Source organism: Canis aureus, chromosome 3 (genome assembly GCF_053574225.1).
Source record: "Canis aureus isolate CA01 chromosome 3, VMU_Caureus_v.1.0, whole genome shotgun sequence".
Taxonomy (NCBI): Eukaryota; Metazoa; Chordata; class Mammalia; order Carnivora; family Canidae; genus Canis; species Canis aureus.
This window is the reverse complement of record NC_135613.1, coordinates 37,537,134-37,554,172: the sequence shown is the minus strand read 5'-3', so window position 1 is coordinate 37,554,172 and position 17,039 is coordinate 37,537,134. Positions and strand designations below refer to the sequence as shown.

The window sequence follows — 17,039 nt, the reverse complement described above, 5'->3', positions numbered from 1 at the left end:
ACTGACAGCCTTTTTAAGGATCAGTCTTCTGAATTCACACACCTGGGTTCAGAGATTTGACAAGAATGTCATCAGTGTTGATAACTGTACTTTGCCATCATAAGACTATTCTCTTTGCTCATTAAGGGCATGATCTGCCTGTCAATGCTAAATCTGCACTTTGAAGGATCATCCTTTACAGCACCCTCTCTCTTATACCCTGCATCATGTCTGTCACTAAGTGACATTACCGCTTCCCCTTAAATAGCCTGTCTTAGCCCCTCTGTACCAATTGATACCTCTTACCTCTTTTTAAAAATTCAAATAGAATTAGCATACAGTGTTATATTAGTTTCAGGTGATAAGGAGAGAATTTTAAAAGCAAGAGAAAAGAAAATAGTTACATATAAGGGAAACCCCATAGGGCAGTCACCTGAGTTTTCAGTAGAAACTTCTTTGCAAGCCAAAATGAAGTGACATGATAAATTCAAAGTGCTTAAAGGAAAAAACTTAGAACCAAGAATACTCTACCCAGCAAGGCTAGCATTCAGGATAGAAGGAAAGATAAAGTGATCTTTACTATCTTTGGTCCTCAGCCCCTCCGCCCTGCACCATTGTAAGGCCTTCTAACTGGTCATCATGCTTTTGATTCTATACTCTTTGAATCTCATTCTACATTTTGCAACCAACACAATCTTAGCAAAATGTAAATCTCATTATGTTGTTTCCCAGATTAAAACATTAAATGTATTCCCATGGCCAAATAAATGAAGTCAACTGTCTTGAACCTAACCTTCAGATTCTTAGCCACTATGTAGTGCTTAAGGTACTAATTCTGGAGTTCTAGCTGACTGACCTTGAGCAAGTTACTTACCCTCCCCAAGTTTTTCTTCTGTGACATACAGATGATGGTAATATTTACTCATACAACTACTGAGAAGATGAAATGATTTTACATATATATAAAATTGGTCTATATATAAATATATATAAGATGATTTTATATACATAAATATAATAAATGATTACATATATGTGTATATAATATAATGATTTTGTAAAACCACTGAGAACAGTGTCTGGCACTCAGTAAGTATTCAATAAATGTTAGCTTTTATTACTTCCTTTCTTCCAATTTCCCATTAGTTCCTCTGTATGCTAGCTACATCATAGTTTTCCAAGGTACTTTGCTGTTTTAATCTTCTGTGATTCTGAATAAAGCTATTTCTATTGTTTAAAATGCAAGGTCCAGTCTTCTCTGCCTTAAAGCATTGCTAAGTCCCAGAAATAAGGCCCCTTTATCCCTGTTCCAAGGATTCTCTCATGTATGTTCACAACTATACATTGTGAATGTCTATTTACAAGCCTTTCCCTTCTATTGGACATGAACTCCCTAGGGAAGAGGACTCAGCCTCTTTATTACTATGCTCATTAAGTACTTGGCACATGGTTGGCATTCAGTAAATGTTTCTTGGGTAGGTGAGTAAAGAAGACCCCACTTTTTGAGACTCATGGAGTACTATGATATTGATTTTGGTGGTAAAACTTATTTCTAGCTTGCATTGCATCTTCTTGCCTAGATTGTAACTCTGTTGTACTTGGGCAATGGACAACCCTGATGAATTCTTTACATTTCTTGGCTTAGGACTACAGATGTACCCTACATTGGTTCAGCACTGTTGATACACTACAATTAACAGTATTTCCTGTGAGGTACTGTTGTAGTTGTGCATATGACTGGTCCATCTATTCAATCGTATCTTTTTTCAAAGGCAGGAGCTGTCTTGTTCATTTGTCTCTCAGTCTCTCTGCATATATTAATGACATTACAGAAAAAGCATGAGTTAGTATTGGTAGAAGTCTAGGGGCCTGGGCACTCCATGCATATACCCTTTTGTAAAGAGACGTTTTCCCTTTGGTCTGGTAACTGTGCCTAAATTATTTGAAGCCTATAGGACCTATCCTATAATAAAGTGATATAACTTTTTCATAGCCCAGTGATTTGGATTTAGGTGCAAATGATATGCATGAATGATAAAGCATGATTGATTTTCAGTGATATAGCTAGAGAAGATTGGAGGAAGACTTGTCCTGTGAGACCCAACACATGTATATCTGGGTCCTCCCCATAGGAACTGTAATTCCACCCAAGTTAGCCCTATGAAAGTTTGCCATTTGAATATCAACTGCTTGGAGAGGTTTTCTCTGAATGCCCCATATACCTAGCTTTCACCATCACTCTCCATCCTTAACCTGCTCCATTTTTATTTATTCCACTTAATAAAGTAGAATACCACCCCCTTCTCTGTTATATTATTTTTTTACTTATTATCTATCTCTCTCATTAGAACATCAGCCTAATGAGGGCAGGATCTGCCTCTATTTTGGACCCTGCTGTGTATCCTGACCTCCTTTAATAGTGCTAGGTACAAGGTAGAAGTCTTCAGAATGTTGTTTTATCCAGAGTGGCCTGAAGTCACAGGGAACTACCCTTCTTTGCTCTTTAATCTGCTGGTAGAACCACATCTTTTCCCTTCCAGAGCCTTTCAGAGACCACAGATGACTCCTATCACCACTCCTGTACCCATGACCCTACCTGCTACTGCACCAGCCTGGGACAGAGGGAACTATGACAATAACTATGCTTCAGACCTCACACTCCTGTTTCTATGGCCACTGGATGTCATGGAGGCTGCAAGTGGCAATTAAGCTTAGTTTTGTCCATTCATAATTGGAAGGCCTATTTCTCCGTGGAAGAACTCCTTCAGATAAAAAAAGAACCTGTTTTTATGCCTCCTTTCAGGACTAAGGAATGAATCTCTAAATAGTTTGAAAGAAATTCTTGAAACAGATTGAAATATCTTAGTGCGTAAAGACTTGCCTTCTATTCTTGACTCTTCCTCTACCAGCTGTATTTATGGACAAATGACCTCACCACCATCCCCTCCCCAAGCCCTCACCACCCTCAGCGGAGCAATAGAGATGGGAGAGACTTTCCTGTGTAGCTCACAGGAAGAATTAGTCTAAGTGCTGCTTGAAAGAATCAAGGTTAAAAAAAGAAAGAAAGAAAGAAAGAAAGAAAGAAAGAAAGAAAGAAAGAAGAAAGAATCAAGGTTCTAATAATCACCCTCGAGGTACAACACATTACAGAGCATATCAGCCAACACATGCCCTAAATTCAAACCAGTTTTCTTCACTCCCTGCAGCTGCTGTCATATATGGTGGTGACCCATAGGGTCTGTCGTGTTGCTGCTACTGATGATGACGATAATGATGATGATCTCTTTTGACTCATTTTTCAGGTGAGATTAACACTATTGAATACTTCCTCTGAGACAGACATTGTGTTAGGCACTCAGCAGGCCTATTCACATTTTCTTCAAAAAATTAGTGTGTCAAAAAATAGGGGTGTCTGGGTGCCTCAGTTAAACATCCAACTCTTGATTTCGGCTCAGGTCATAATCTCAGGGTTGTGAGACTGAGCCCAGTGTCAGGCTCTGCATTGGGCCTGAAGCCTGTTTAAGATTCTTTTTCTTCCTCTGTCCCTTCCACTCCCCTTCCCCCCACTGGCATGCGTGCTCTTCTCTCTCTCTCTCTCTCTAAAATAAATGAAGTGTGTTATAAAAATAGTAGAGTGCTTGAAGTACATGAATATTAAGTGTATAGCACAGTGAGTTTTCTGTGGATGCATACGCTCCTATAACCGGCATAGCAAAATAGACAATATTCCCAGCATCCCAACAGTCTCACTCATGGCCCTTCCCACTCAGCACCCCCAGAGGTCTCCACTATCCTGATCACCAGGTAGTTTTGCCTCTTCTTGAGCCTCATGTAAATGGAATTATACAGTCTTCTTTGTCTCTGGCTTCTTTTGGTCAACATGACAGTCTGAGATTCCTTCCATGTGCATGTATCATGGTTCATTCTTATCTGTTGACTGAATTCTTATCTGTTCACTGTTAGAGTGAGTCAGACACTGTCTGAAGTGTTTTACATGTATTATCTCACTTAATTCTTTATACTACCCTAAGGTAGGGACCATTATCTTTCTTTCACAGATATGGCTCTGAGAAGTTACATAACTTGCCTCAAGTCACAGAGCTATTAAGTGGTGGAGAGTCAGTTCTGGTTGCAGAGCTAGAGCTGCCTAGCAAGGGCCAGAACTTGACATGCTTTCAGAATTAGATTCAATCAGATTTGTTCCCAGTTTAAACTGAAGGTCATATGATTATTTTGTGGTTATTCACAAAGGGGTTTCTATGGGAACTTTCATTCCATCTGAATATTCCATCAGAACATTTTCACTCCCTTATTAATTGTCAGGGCTTCTCACTCATGCATTTACAGATTTGACTTGCTTGCCTGCCTGTGGCTGCCCTGCTTCAGGACCCAGACCACCTTCTTGGGACCTCTACGGGAGGCTGTTTTCTCCAGCATCACCTGCAAGGTTAAGCTGCTTAAGGATATCTTCTTCCTCCTTTCAGGGTGTGATCTTTGATGAAGGAATCAGAAGTACTGCCTTCTGGTTCTGTGGCTACCTTCCCAGTCTGAGCTTGTAGGGGTTTCTAAGGAAACAAAGCTGAAGTAGATTTTTCTCTCCATCCTGGTATAGCCAGACTTGCAGTCCTCCCACCCTTGAATCTCACCCTATCCCCCTGGTGATGGATGGTCCTCATCTAGGGTGAGCTTGGGGGGTGGACAGCCTTTGACAGAGCACAGGGGTCTGTGAGACAGGGACCAAATTGCTGCTTTGGACAGCCCAGGCCTGGCCCCTGGAGCTCACAGGGGTTGCCTATAAACTCATGCGACTTTTCTCTTTTATAAATTCATCCTCTGAACTCATATCTCTGCTCTGTATAGCTTTCCTTCTAAACACAGTATTCACGCCTTTTCCCCCAGGCTCTGAACTAATCCATTACATTTGGCTAAGACATAGACAATAGGTAAATGCCCCCTTGCAGGCTAGAGAATTAAATAGATAATCTGAGCTCCGTTTGGGTCTGTGCATGGGGTAATTGGTAAGAGGCTTTGGCTTTCCTTCCTCCATGCAAATGAAGAGAGTAAGTAAAAGCAAAAAAGAGATGGAGATGGAACCTTTCTGAATGCTGGCATTCGAGTCACTATGATAATCAGAATACACAGCTTTCCATTTAACCCTTTGTGAGCCATTGTCCCTTAGCAACTTCTCTTAATCAGTGGAGAGAAACTAGCATTTGCACTGATGGTGCAATGGACTCCTTACCCAGTGTGAGTTCCTTGCATGGTAAACTGTTCCTTGTTCATCACTATCCTCAGTGCCTACAGATGTTAGCTCAGAGTGGACATTTAATAAATATTTCTCAAATGTTCGCATCCTTGGCAGCGTAAAAGTGATTTGTGTTGGGAGCTATACAATGCAGTAGAAAGATCCAGGGTAAATAGATGATGTGCAAACCATTAGCCCTGGCGATTTGAAGGCTCTGCTGGATTTGGTTTTGGATTCCAGCAACTCAGAGTTCACACATATGGTCCAGATGACTGTGTTCTGGGTTGTTGCCTACCCCCTCTTTCCTCAAGCCATTCATTCTCTATCCTGGGACACCTCAATTTTAAGTTGCCTCTTTTTTTTTTTTTTAACAAAGCACTCAGTTAAGGGGAGTGCTGGTGCCTGTGTCCATGGCTTCTTGGGGCCAGCCACCCAAATACAGTAGCTGGAGCCAAATGAACCCACAGAGGAGGAAGCCACAGATCTTCACAAAGACTGGCCCTGCTGTCAATTGCCATTTCCTCGCGCTGGCCTCAGCATGGCCTCGGAGAGCACAATATACACAAAATTATAATGTTATCACACAGGCTGGTGCCCACGGCGAGGACAGCCACTTAGGAAGGCGCACACCAGGGGCAGGAAGGCACAAAGGCCATTCGGAGGCTGAAGTCAGATGTATTTATATTTTTAGCAGAGGGGGGCTGAAATACAATTTCAATGAAGATTGCATTATGGATTATTACTTGAGAAAGCTTTGGCAAAGGACTAAGGAGAGTCTTTCTTTTCCAAAGGGGGCTTTTTCCTCCACAGGGGTTAAGGGAGATGGGAGGAAAGAGAAAACTGCTGCTTCTATTTTCCGAAGCTGACTCGGGGTTGCTGTAGTGATAATGTGTGACAGTTTCCTAAGCAAATTTCCATGTGATGTGTGTGTTTGCATGTGTGTGTGTGTGTGTGTGTGTGTGTGTGTGTGTGTATTTTATTTGAACAACTCAGGCCCCGTTTGGTAGACAGAACAGATGCTGTTACTACCATTTTACACAGTGGAGACCAAAACTCAAGAAAATGGTGTGCTCACATAATTAGCTAGACCATTATAAAGTCCAAATTTCTTCATATAACTTACAGGGTTTATAAGCAACAGTCATTGATCCAGCTCTTACATGTCACTCTTCCCACTACATTGCCCTCATAGCCAAACCCCTTCCATGGTCAGCTTGCAGGCCTTTAATGTTTCATCTTGCACTTTGCACATGCTTTTCCTTCCTGTCCAGCCTGCCCTCTCCTTCCTCTGTTTCCTCCTTCTCCTTTGGATGTCACCAGAGAAAGGCTTCCCTGACCTCTCAGGACTGGGTTCCCTACCCTGTCTGTATGAGACCATGCAGCCTGAGTTCATCCATAAACTCTTCCATGTTTCTCACTGGATTATAGTTCTCTCCTGAAAAACTAACACCCTGAATTGCTCCATTGATTCTACAAGTGAGTGGGAACAAAATGTATGGGAGGAAAAGGTGAAGGGTTTAGCACACCATAGGAGCCTGGCTGCACTTGAAACACACCCAGATTGGGAAGGGCTAAGTGACACAGTAAATCAGCTGCCTCAGAGCAACTCAAGCACAAATCACCTTTCTGGGGTTCTAATTTCACTCTTCCACTTAAGGTACCACTTGGGACAAATCACTTCACCTTGCTTGAGCTTTAGTTTTCTCATCCAAAAATAGGTAAGCAGGTGGCAGCTGAAGTAAAATAAAAGTGGTAAAGTATACCATAAGGTAGAACTAGCACTAAATAAATCTTTATTAATATTGTGCAAAAAAAAATATTGTGCAAACATCTCCATGATACTGTTGATGAGTGAAATCACATGATCTCATTTGTGTAAAAAAAAAAACAGTTATGAGACAAAAGGACTGTAACACCTTTGACACACTCTGAGAACTGAATTTCAGGAGGTACTCTATTCCTTATAAGACAACAGACAAAAGCAAAGAAAAATACCAACTTCATGGATACAAAAAATTTCACTGTCAGGAGACATTGTGCTCATTCTCATACAGCTTGAAAGTCTTTCATCTAGAAGTCATTCACTGAATAAATGTTTGCTCACTCTCTGCTGAGCACCTACAATGTGCTAGGCATTGCTGTCATGCCACTCCTATATCTGCCGTCATGGCTTTGCTTGCTCTGAGAACCTGGGCCAAAATGCTTGTGCCAGTTATTAACTTATTGGCTTTCGGCTACATACCCATCTTTCTGTACTTGGCTTTGTGATGCTGGGCCTGGGACAAATCCGGATTTCTGCTCGACCTGCTGGCTCCCTCTTAGGCTCTGCCAATAGGGAGCGCTAGAGGAAGATGCCATGGCTGGATGGGGGAAGATGAGATTTAACTCCATGCTTGCTTCTTGTTCCTCTTCCTGTTAACCTACAATGGTTTCTCAAGTTCGGCACTATGGACATTTCAAACTTGGTAATTCTTTGTTGAGGACGTGCTCAACCCTGCAGAATATTTAGCGGCACCCTTCTACTCCACCTACTAAATTCCAGTAGCAATCCCCCCACAAGTGGTGACTATGAAGCATACCTCCAGGCATTGAACAATGATGCTCAGAAGGCAAAAATCACCCTTGCTTGAGAGCCGCTGGGTTAGCATCTAGGAACAGACACTTGTTCACCTCGGAAGCTGCAGTTCCTTCTTGGAGTAGCTGCACACTGTTCAACACTTGCAGACCCAGTTGTAGGCCACATCTCAGGAGACTCTAGCACCAGCCGACCTGTGCCTGTCCTCAAGAGTTGGACTAGCTCCTGGGGTCCCTCCCATGGGCTCAGCCTCAGCTGAGTAGTGCCCTGAATAGTGTCTCAGTTTTCTAACACCGCCCACCCATGGGCCTTCTCTTCTAAGTTTCTAAGTGTTTCCATTTGTTTCTTAAGTATGGGGGTGATAGCTGCCTCTTGCAACTTCTACCTTCAGGATGCCTTAGAGTTCCTTTTGATCTCTTAGTCACTTAGTTAATAATTCTGAAACTAAACATCTTTTTTTTTAATGTTATGTTAAAATAATTAGGAGAGTTATTTTCTCTTGACTGGACTGACTGATACAGTCTCCCTTTCTTTCCCCCTTCCCTCCCTCCCTCCCTTTCTTTCTTTTTTTCTTTCTTCTCCTTCCAGTAAACTCCTTCTCCCTTTTAGAGCTTTGACAAATATCATCCTGTTCTGAAGCTTTACGGGTCTTTGCCAGGCAGAGCCAGCCACTATCCTCTCATTCCCCAGCCCTTGGCACAGTGTTTCTCACCTATGGCCGAGCCTCGTGGGTACATCTCTGTCTCTCCTACTAGAATGTGAACTTCTAAGGGTGAGAACCATCATGTAACATTCATTTCTGCATTCCTAGTACAGTGCTGTGCACATATTCAAGCTCGATGTCTAAATGAATGAATAAATATCTGAGGAAGAAAGGAAGGAAGGAAGGAAAGAAGGAAGGAAGGAAGGAAGGAAGGAAGGAAGGAAGGAAGGAAGGAAGGAAGGAAGGAAGAAGGAAGGAAGGAAGGAAGGGCGGGCATTACATAAGACTTGTCTATTTCAAACTCAGTCTGGTGCTGTTCCCCCCCTCCTCACCTTCTGCCTAGATTAAAGTCTCAGCAATTATCAGGATGGACCCTTCTCTATCCTCCCCCTCCTCCACTGGCTAGCCCATTGTTTTGCGATGACACCATGACAGCACCTCACTGTGTTGTATTTCTCTTATTTGTATCTCTTTTTTCTCAGGTGATATTAAACTCTTTGAAAATAGTTTGTTGGGCATTAAGGTTTTTCTTATTAAATATTTGTTGAATGAATTGCTGGAAGGAACAGGAGAAGGTCTCAAGGGAAAACCCTTGAAGGATTGGGAGGATTTTTAGAAATGAAGTCTTCATCCTTGGTAGTGGTGATGGCCTGGGGATGGGATGGGGAGATGCAGAGTTGTTTAAGGGATGGTTAACTATTCTAGTTTGGTAGAATGCAAAGCCCATGGAGAGGAAGCTTGGGAGATTGGCCTGCAAACATAAGTAGGATAGAGAGTTTGGATACCCTGAGAGGCAGGTTAGACAATGTTTGCAGCATTTGTTGGGGAGCTCAGTGGTCCTGGTAGAGAAGAGGCATCATCAGACTCCACTTTTCAGAAGAACGCTCAGGGTGCTAGAGGAGAGGCAGGTGGTTGAGTCCATTTGGGAAAAGCTGTGTGCTGCAAAACCCAGCAGGAAGGGTTAACATAGAGAGCAAGCCTCCCACAAGCCTGTCAGTTCTATTCTGTAGGAAGTGGATTCTTTTTGTGGAGGAAAATGAATATTTCACATTATAGACAATGGAGACCAAAAGGAGGTGAGAAAGGGAAAGAATAGGAATGTAACAATTATTCCAGGTTGAAAGATTCAGCTTTAGCTCCCCCCCCCCCCCGCCTGCCTTTTTTCTTTTTGGTCTAATTACCACAGAGTTTTTCAGAATTTGATGTATTTTGTAAGATATGAAAGATAACAAAACTGTCTATCTTGGCTTTTAAGCAGACTATGTGCCAGGGCCAAGAGCAGAGTGTAGAATTCAGCTGGGTTCTGCTCCAGGAGGGAGTATGAGTCCATTATACTTTTTAAAAGAAAGAAAATGATAGCAGCTTTGGTGTGACCTGCATCTCATCGTTAGTTAAATGAAGATAATGATATCAGCTTTCCTTTATGTTCTGGGGCTTTTTGGAAAATCAAATAATAAGATGAAGAGTGTAAATCATTAAGTGCCTACAGAATCCATCCATGCATACAGCAAACATGCATTGAGCTTGTCTTATCTGACAGGAATGGTGGTACAGGCATGAATAAGACCCAGTCTCTGTCCTTAGAGTCTCCAGGTGGACCGTCCAGCCTGACAGAGGCACTTGGCATGCCATAGGAGAAGGTTAACACAATCCATAAAGGATTGTTACTAATATAACATTTAGTAAGGTGGGCTTTGTTCTAATGGCTGCCAAGTTAATGTTTTCAGTCTTCCTAGAAGAATACTCAGAGAAGCAATGCCCTACAGTTGAAAGGAATTGGGCATTGTAGATGAAAAATGAGCCTACATGCTTATCCTCTGCCACTTGATGAGTGTGTGAATTTGGGCAAGTCCTTTTATTCCTCACCTGTATCATAGAAGTAACTATTTCTGTCTAGCTGGGAAGGCTACTGAGATCATTGTATCAGCTAACAGATGTTAAAGTGCTTTTAAAACTGTAAAATAGTGTACATACATTGTGGATGCCTTATTAAGAATAATAGGAGGGGGAGACGCCTGGGTGGCTCAGCGGTTGAGTGTCTGCCTTTGGCTCAGGGCATAATCCCAGGGTCCTGGGATCGAGTCCCGCATCAGACTCCCTGCATGGAGCCTGCTTCTCCCTTTGCTTGTGTCTCTGCCTCTTTCTCTCCGTGTCTCCAATGAATAAATAAAAAAAATATTTTAAAAAAAAGAATAATAGGAGGGGCTCAGTCAGTTAAGTGTCTGATTCCTGGTTTTGGCTCAGGTCATGATCTCAGGGGTGTGTGGGGCTGTGTGGGGCTCCACACTCAGCAGAGAGTCTGATTGAGATTCTTTTCCTCTTGCTCTCCCGCCCCCTCTGATTCTCCCCCCATGCTTGCATACTTTATCACTCTCTCTTAAAAATAAACAAATAGGGGCACCTGGGTGGCACAGTTGGTTAAGAGTCTGCTTTGGCTCAGGCCATGATTCCAGGGTCCTAGGATTGAGCCCCACATTGGGCTCCTTCCTTAGTGGGGAGTCTGCTTCTCCCTTTCCCTCTGCCCCTCCCCCTGCTTGTGCACTCTCTCTCATTCACACACTCTCAAATAAAAAAACAAAATCTTTAAAAAAATAAATAAAATCTAAAAAAAACAAGAACAATAGGAGAAATTGGCAATATTGTCTTGCATGGCCATTGTGAATGGTGGTTTAATTAAGGAGAAGGGAATGAGGACTAACGTGTATACCAAGGAAATGATTTGTGTCAGACACTGCAACAGGCATGAACATGATCAGTCTTGTGTCATTTTAATGTGCAATAAGCATCATTCTCCCCACTTTACAATTGAGAAGAGAGAGGCAAATATTTCCTACAGGTTCCTAAGCTATGCAGATGGTGCTTAAAAGAGCCAAGAACTGTGCAAGATGTGGCAGTAGGTGATAGCATTCACCTACTTCTCCAGTCCCCATTTCTCCCTCCCACTCCTAGTGGCTTTGTTTGGGATTCAGATTCACCCTGACACTTCTCTCATTTTCTCTCTGATGAGACTGTGGTGAAGTCTTTAGGCAGATGCCTGCCCGAGATTCAGTCAGTCCATATACATGGTGAGGAATACAGGGATGATGGAGGTCTACCCCGCAGACTGGGGACTACAGCATGTCCCTCTGTGGCCTGGTAAGAATTTCTTTTTCATCAGGGCAGCCCTAGGTGACATGGAAATGGATAGAAGAGCACTATGACCTTCTCCCTGTCCCCTCCCAAACCTTTGCACTGGTGAGTCATTTTCACCCTGATATCAACCCGGTTTCTGATTTCCATACCTTTGCATACCCTATTCTCTCCTCCTGGGATATCCTCCTGCTTCTCACATCTCCAACAGATACCTGCATAGTATTTAAAACCCAGCTTGAGAAATCCATCTCCCCCCACAGTGATGCTTGTTTGCTTCTTTGTCCAACTGTTCCTCCAAGATCCCTCTTTTCCCATTTTATCCAGCTATATTGAACTGTGCATTTGCTTGTCTGTCTTCCTTACTGGAATGAACTCTCTGGGGAAAGGAGTTGCAAATTATTTCCTTCCTTATCCTTGGTGTCTACCTGATGCCTTTCACATAGTGGGCATTCAGGAACCGTCTGCTGAAAGAAGGCACAAATGAGTGAATGAGCTCGTAAGGCAGTGTGTTCTGGCCAGGGTTATAGACTGTTCTGATGGCCTTGAAGGCATTATCATTTTCTCTTATACAGATTTTCAAGAGAATTGAGACTTTTTGGTTGACTTAGAGAGGCTTACCTTGGGCCTATTTGGTATAGCAAAGCAGGCCTCCCACCCCAAATCCCCCTTTTTCTTAACTTTACATGTCTGTATTTTACCTAAAGGCAAATCCACTGCCTTGGAGAGTGAGAGTCCAGAAGGAAATCCCTTTGGGCAACTTGCCACATTTTATCTGTGCTCCTTTTTCAATTTTAGCCTGTCATGGAGTTATTTTTGGTAAAGTACTGTTCTGGGGGGGAGAAGCTTGGCTGTGAACAGAGGATAGAAGAGACCTGGGAAGCTTCCTTGATCAGACAAAGGGGACGCTTCACTAACTGCTGTATTCTTTAGTTTGGCCATTGCTTTTGGGTTTTATATGGTCATGTAGAGGCTGCAAGTCTGAGCCCTTGGAAGCTTAGTGGGTACTATGGTAGTCTGAATGTTTGTGTCCCACCCCCCACCCCATTGGTGTGTTGGAATTCTAATCATCAAAGGTGATAACATTAATAGGTGAGGACTTTGGGAGAGTTAGTCAAGAGGGTTCCACCCCATGAGTAGGACTAGTACCTCCTAAGAGTGGCTCCAGAGAGTTTCCACCATGTGAGGATACAATGAGAAGTCTGTGACCCTAACCTAGACATACTGGCACCCTGATCTTTGACTTCTAGCCTCCAAAACTATGAGCAGTAAATATGTAGTGTCTAACCTACCCATCTGTGGCATTTTGTTATAACAGCCTGAATGGACCAAGACGGGGGGTATAGAGGAAAATGCATGGGCCTGGAGCCAGGTATACATGGATTGAAATCTTGGCTCCGCAACCTCCAAGCTATTAAGCATGGGGAAGTTTATAAGCCTGTCTGAGACTTTCTTTGTTTATCTATAAAATGGGATCACTACTACTTATTTTACAGGGATACCTAGGTTTTAAAGGTAATGCATTTAAAATGCTTGGTACATAGCAAGCCTTCAATAAATGGAAGCTCTTTGGTCATTGGCTCTTTCCCCTGATATTTGAGTAGCCATTTTCCCCTGAAGAGTATTTAACCTTTCTTTGTGGCTGAAAGCATAACCAGGGAGAGTTGACTTCGTACTGCTATAAAAGGAGTTGTTCCTCTTTCTATTATCCTTTATGTTAGCTACTTTGATTTCAGAACTATTTTAAGACTAAACCCATACTGATTAATAAAAGCTTGCCCCCCCCCGCCAAAAAGAAAAACAGAAAAAACAAAAACAGTGAGTACAGGGTGGCTTTTACATGAAGCAAAAGGGTAAGCTTCATGAAAACTTTCTCTTTGGTACAGATCACCTCCCACCTTGTAGCAGAGTGTATGCTTGCATGCAGCTGTTGGTTTCAACACTCTACCTCCTACTCAAGGTTCCCCCAGGTGCTAGTTTGCCCTGGGGAACTGCTTGAGCTATGTCAGGTTGATGGTTCAGGGCCCGAGTACGACTCTCATCAAATTTGGGATCCAAAGCCCTGTATGAACCCAGTTTAGTATTCAGGAAATGTATCCATAGCAGCTGCTGTCAGGGTAACTATCACCAAGGGTAGACAGTTGATGGCTTCCTCCCTGCTATGTGTCTCTCCTAAACAGTATTAAAAATAGCAAACTTCCCCATCACCACCCATTTGTAAGACAGAGGGAAGAAAGTCTCTTTTCTCTGCAGAGAGTAGCCCTCATCTCCCCAGCCATTATCATCAGGACCTGTGTTCTTACTCCTCCGTGGAGGCAGCCACTATTAGTTTCTTGCTCACATTGATTTATTCATAAAACTTGGAACTCTAGGTCCTTACTGCCTGCTGACCAGAGAGAGACAGAGAATGAATAAGTAGACGAAGAGACAAGATGCTTTCGGTTGGTGAGAAATGCAACACAGAAAATGAAAGAGGTGATGTCATGGGGAGTAACGGGGTGGAGGCCACTGCTATTAGAGTGAGGAAGAACTCTTTTTGGAAGAGACATTTGTGCTGTGACCTAAATGATGAGAAGAAGTGGGAGGGGAGCATTCCAAACAGTGGAACATCTGGTACCCTGAGACAGGAGAGAAAGAGGTCTATTTGATGCTCAGAAGAAAGGTTAGAGGTCTAAGTGTCAAGCACAGGGAGAAAGAGGTAGCAAATGAAGTCAGAGAGATAGGTAGAGGTTCCATCCTGTAGGACCTTGCAAAGCCATGATACAGAGCTCAAAATTTATTCTGAGAGAGTAGGAGGCCACTCTCAGTTTTAAGCAAAGGAATAATATAATTTGATGTATGTTTTGAAAAGATCACTCTGGCCACCATATGGAAAATGCTCTATAGGGGTGAGAGAGTACAATAAGGAGGCCATGTAGGCAACAGGCAATAGTCCTGGCAAAAGGCAATCAGACTAGTGCGTGTGGTTGGTGATGGTGGCAGGTGTGTTGCAGATAGGCAGTCAGCCTGCACACGAGCTTGGCCCCAGAATCAGGAGTTTTCCCTGTGCTGGGGAGGCCGCTTTGTGGATGTGATGACTCTTTACTTTCCCTGGCTTCCTGAACTTCAAACTCTACTTATGTTGGGAACAAAAAGAATAGTAACTTTCTTTGGCACTTTGGACTTGACTTTTTCTTTTCTTTTTTTCTTTTATTTTTTTTTAGTCTCCAGCTATAGGGGTCTTAGTGAAAGAACCTGAGCTTTGGAGTGAGGTTGACCTAGATTGCAATCTAGCACTTCCTAGATAGTTGACTGGGTAGCCTTTTAATTTAGTATATCTAGCCCTCAGTTTCCTCAGCTGCAAAATGGACTTGACAATTATGCCTGCATTTTGCAGTCTTAGTCTGGGCAGCAAATGAGGTAGTATTTGTGAAAATATCTAGCATATAATAGGTTCTCAATTAAAGTTATTGGCTTTGATTATGAATCATCTCCTTCAGCCCGCTGCCCTCCCAGACCAAGATAGGAAGCCAGATGTTTCTACCTAAACTCTACTCTTTAGATCAATGAAGCATGCCAGTGGAAACAGTCATTGCATGAGGAGGTTATAGGTAGACTTGGTTTTCTTTTTCCTTCCTTGCTAAACACTGAGTGTCTTTGAAAGAGCCCCCATCCCTCTCTGGACCTCAGTTCCTCATCTGTAAGATGAGTAAACTGGGCTAGGTAGTCTAAGTAATTGTACTGGATAGTGACATGTCTTCATTTGATGCCAGTATACTTCAACAGCATCAACCAGCAGCTATGGAACACCCACTTAGGGCCAGACAATGTGCTGTATGCCTCATAAACAGATTATGATATGTTTATATCATATGTAATCTTTAGGAAAGTCCTGTAAAGGGGGTGCTTTCATTGTCCCCATTTTACAGATGAGACACTGAGGCAGAGAAGTGAAAGCATCATGTCTTGCTGACAGTAACGGCTACATTCTGCAAAGTTCCATTCAACATAACTTTTTGGGAACTCCAAATGTGCCAAGCATTGTGCAAGGCCTTGCAGCTATAGGCAGAGACCTTGCCCTCAAAGAGTCCACACTCCAGAGGTCAGGGGAGCCATGCCAAAGTCTGCTTGTTCTTCTACCCTCCCACAGAAGGACACGTTGCTGGGAGGGAATGTCTGCAATGGCATTTCTTGGTATGGGAAGCTCGTTGGGGCCAGCTCCATTCTTTAGTACAGTGTGGTCTTTCTGGATTTAGCAAGTACAGAGATTTCATCTCCTGTCTTCAGAGTCTCCCGCTGTACTCTGAGAACTCACTTCCTCACGGACTTTTGCTTTGCTTCTCTTTTATGTTCTTTTTCAGTGGCACTTATTTATTTTTCTTCACAATTTTGCCTCCTTCTTTTTTTCCTGTGTTAATTATGGAAGGGAAGTTCAACTACCCACAAGGAGCTCTGTCTGTGGAGGGTTGGCAGTGAGGACTCTCGGCTTGGGCCTGTTTGTGGACAAGGTATGAAGAGGTTGCAGGGGCTAGTCCAGAACTGGGAATGAGGACACTTGGGTTCTTACTTGAGGCTCTACTGCTTACTGCTGGGTGGTCCTGGCCATAACAGCTAACTTAGTAGTGCCTAAGTCTTGTTCCCATAGATGCTGCTGCTAATAGTGTAGCATCAGTGTGCTTGGGCTCACATCTTAGATTTACCACCTCCCAGTTGTGTGACCTAGTGTAAGTCACCTAACCTCAGTCTTGGTGCATGTAAAATGAGAGCCTACATGAGAGTTGCTACAAATACTAAGTTACATGATCCACGTTAGGCATTCGGCGCAACGCCTGGCATATCGTAAGCTCTGTATAAATCTCAGCTGTCCATAATGACCATGCTGGTTAACTGACTTAATGGATGTAGGAGCATTTGATAAACTATAAAGTACTGTACAAATGTTAGTTATTCTTTGCTATGATTGTTATTTTGAAATAAGAAAGGACTTTTGATCATCTTTCCTTGCCAAGTCAGTTTTCTTTTTAAAATTTGGATTTTATATTTATCTCACTCAATAATATGCTATTAATATTATATGAACTCCTTCTAGGGCACTATTGTTCCAGAATCTGGGGCGTCGAAGGCCATCCCATGACTCTTTATACACAGAAATGGGAGATCAGCCAAAAGGCTGTGTAATTTCATTTTGCCCTTTGCTTCTTTCATTGAACTTGGTAGTTCACATCTAAATGAGCCGAGTGGCTGAGCTTTGAGTTCTTTCATCAATAGCTCCAGCAAGCCAATGTACATTGTGATTAAAATGCACTGACCCTCCTTGAAGAAGTAAAATGCAACTAAATGGAAGGAAGGAATTCAATGGGGAGGAAAAAGCAGTAAGGAGAAAAGAAATGCTCTGGCAGGACAGCATTCTATTTGCGTGATTAAAATCT

At 42.7% G+C, this 17,039-nt stretch overlaps 1 protein-coding gene across 13 annotated transcripts in view; it reads left to right on the top strand.

The window, feature by feature from the left end:
• The window catches only part of DAB1 (DAB adaptor protein 1), a 1,166,965-nt gene that overhangs the window by 131,657 nt on the left and 1,018,269 nt on the right, over positions 1–17,039 (top strand). For 10 of the 13 annotated variants that reach the window (XM_077891932.1, XM_077891935.1, XM_077891934.1 and 7 more), the window contains exon 1: positions 4,282–4,426. The exons of 1 other annotated variant lie outside the window; for it this stretch is intronic. The gene's annotated coding sequence lies outside the window, so the exon portion shown is untranslated. Of the gene's footprint in view, positions 1–3,185; positions 3,282–4,281; positions 4,427–17,039 lie in introns of those variants that run through there. 2 more of the 13 variants (XM_077891931.1, XM_077891937.1) reach the window with 2 other exon arrangements.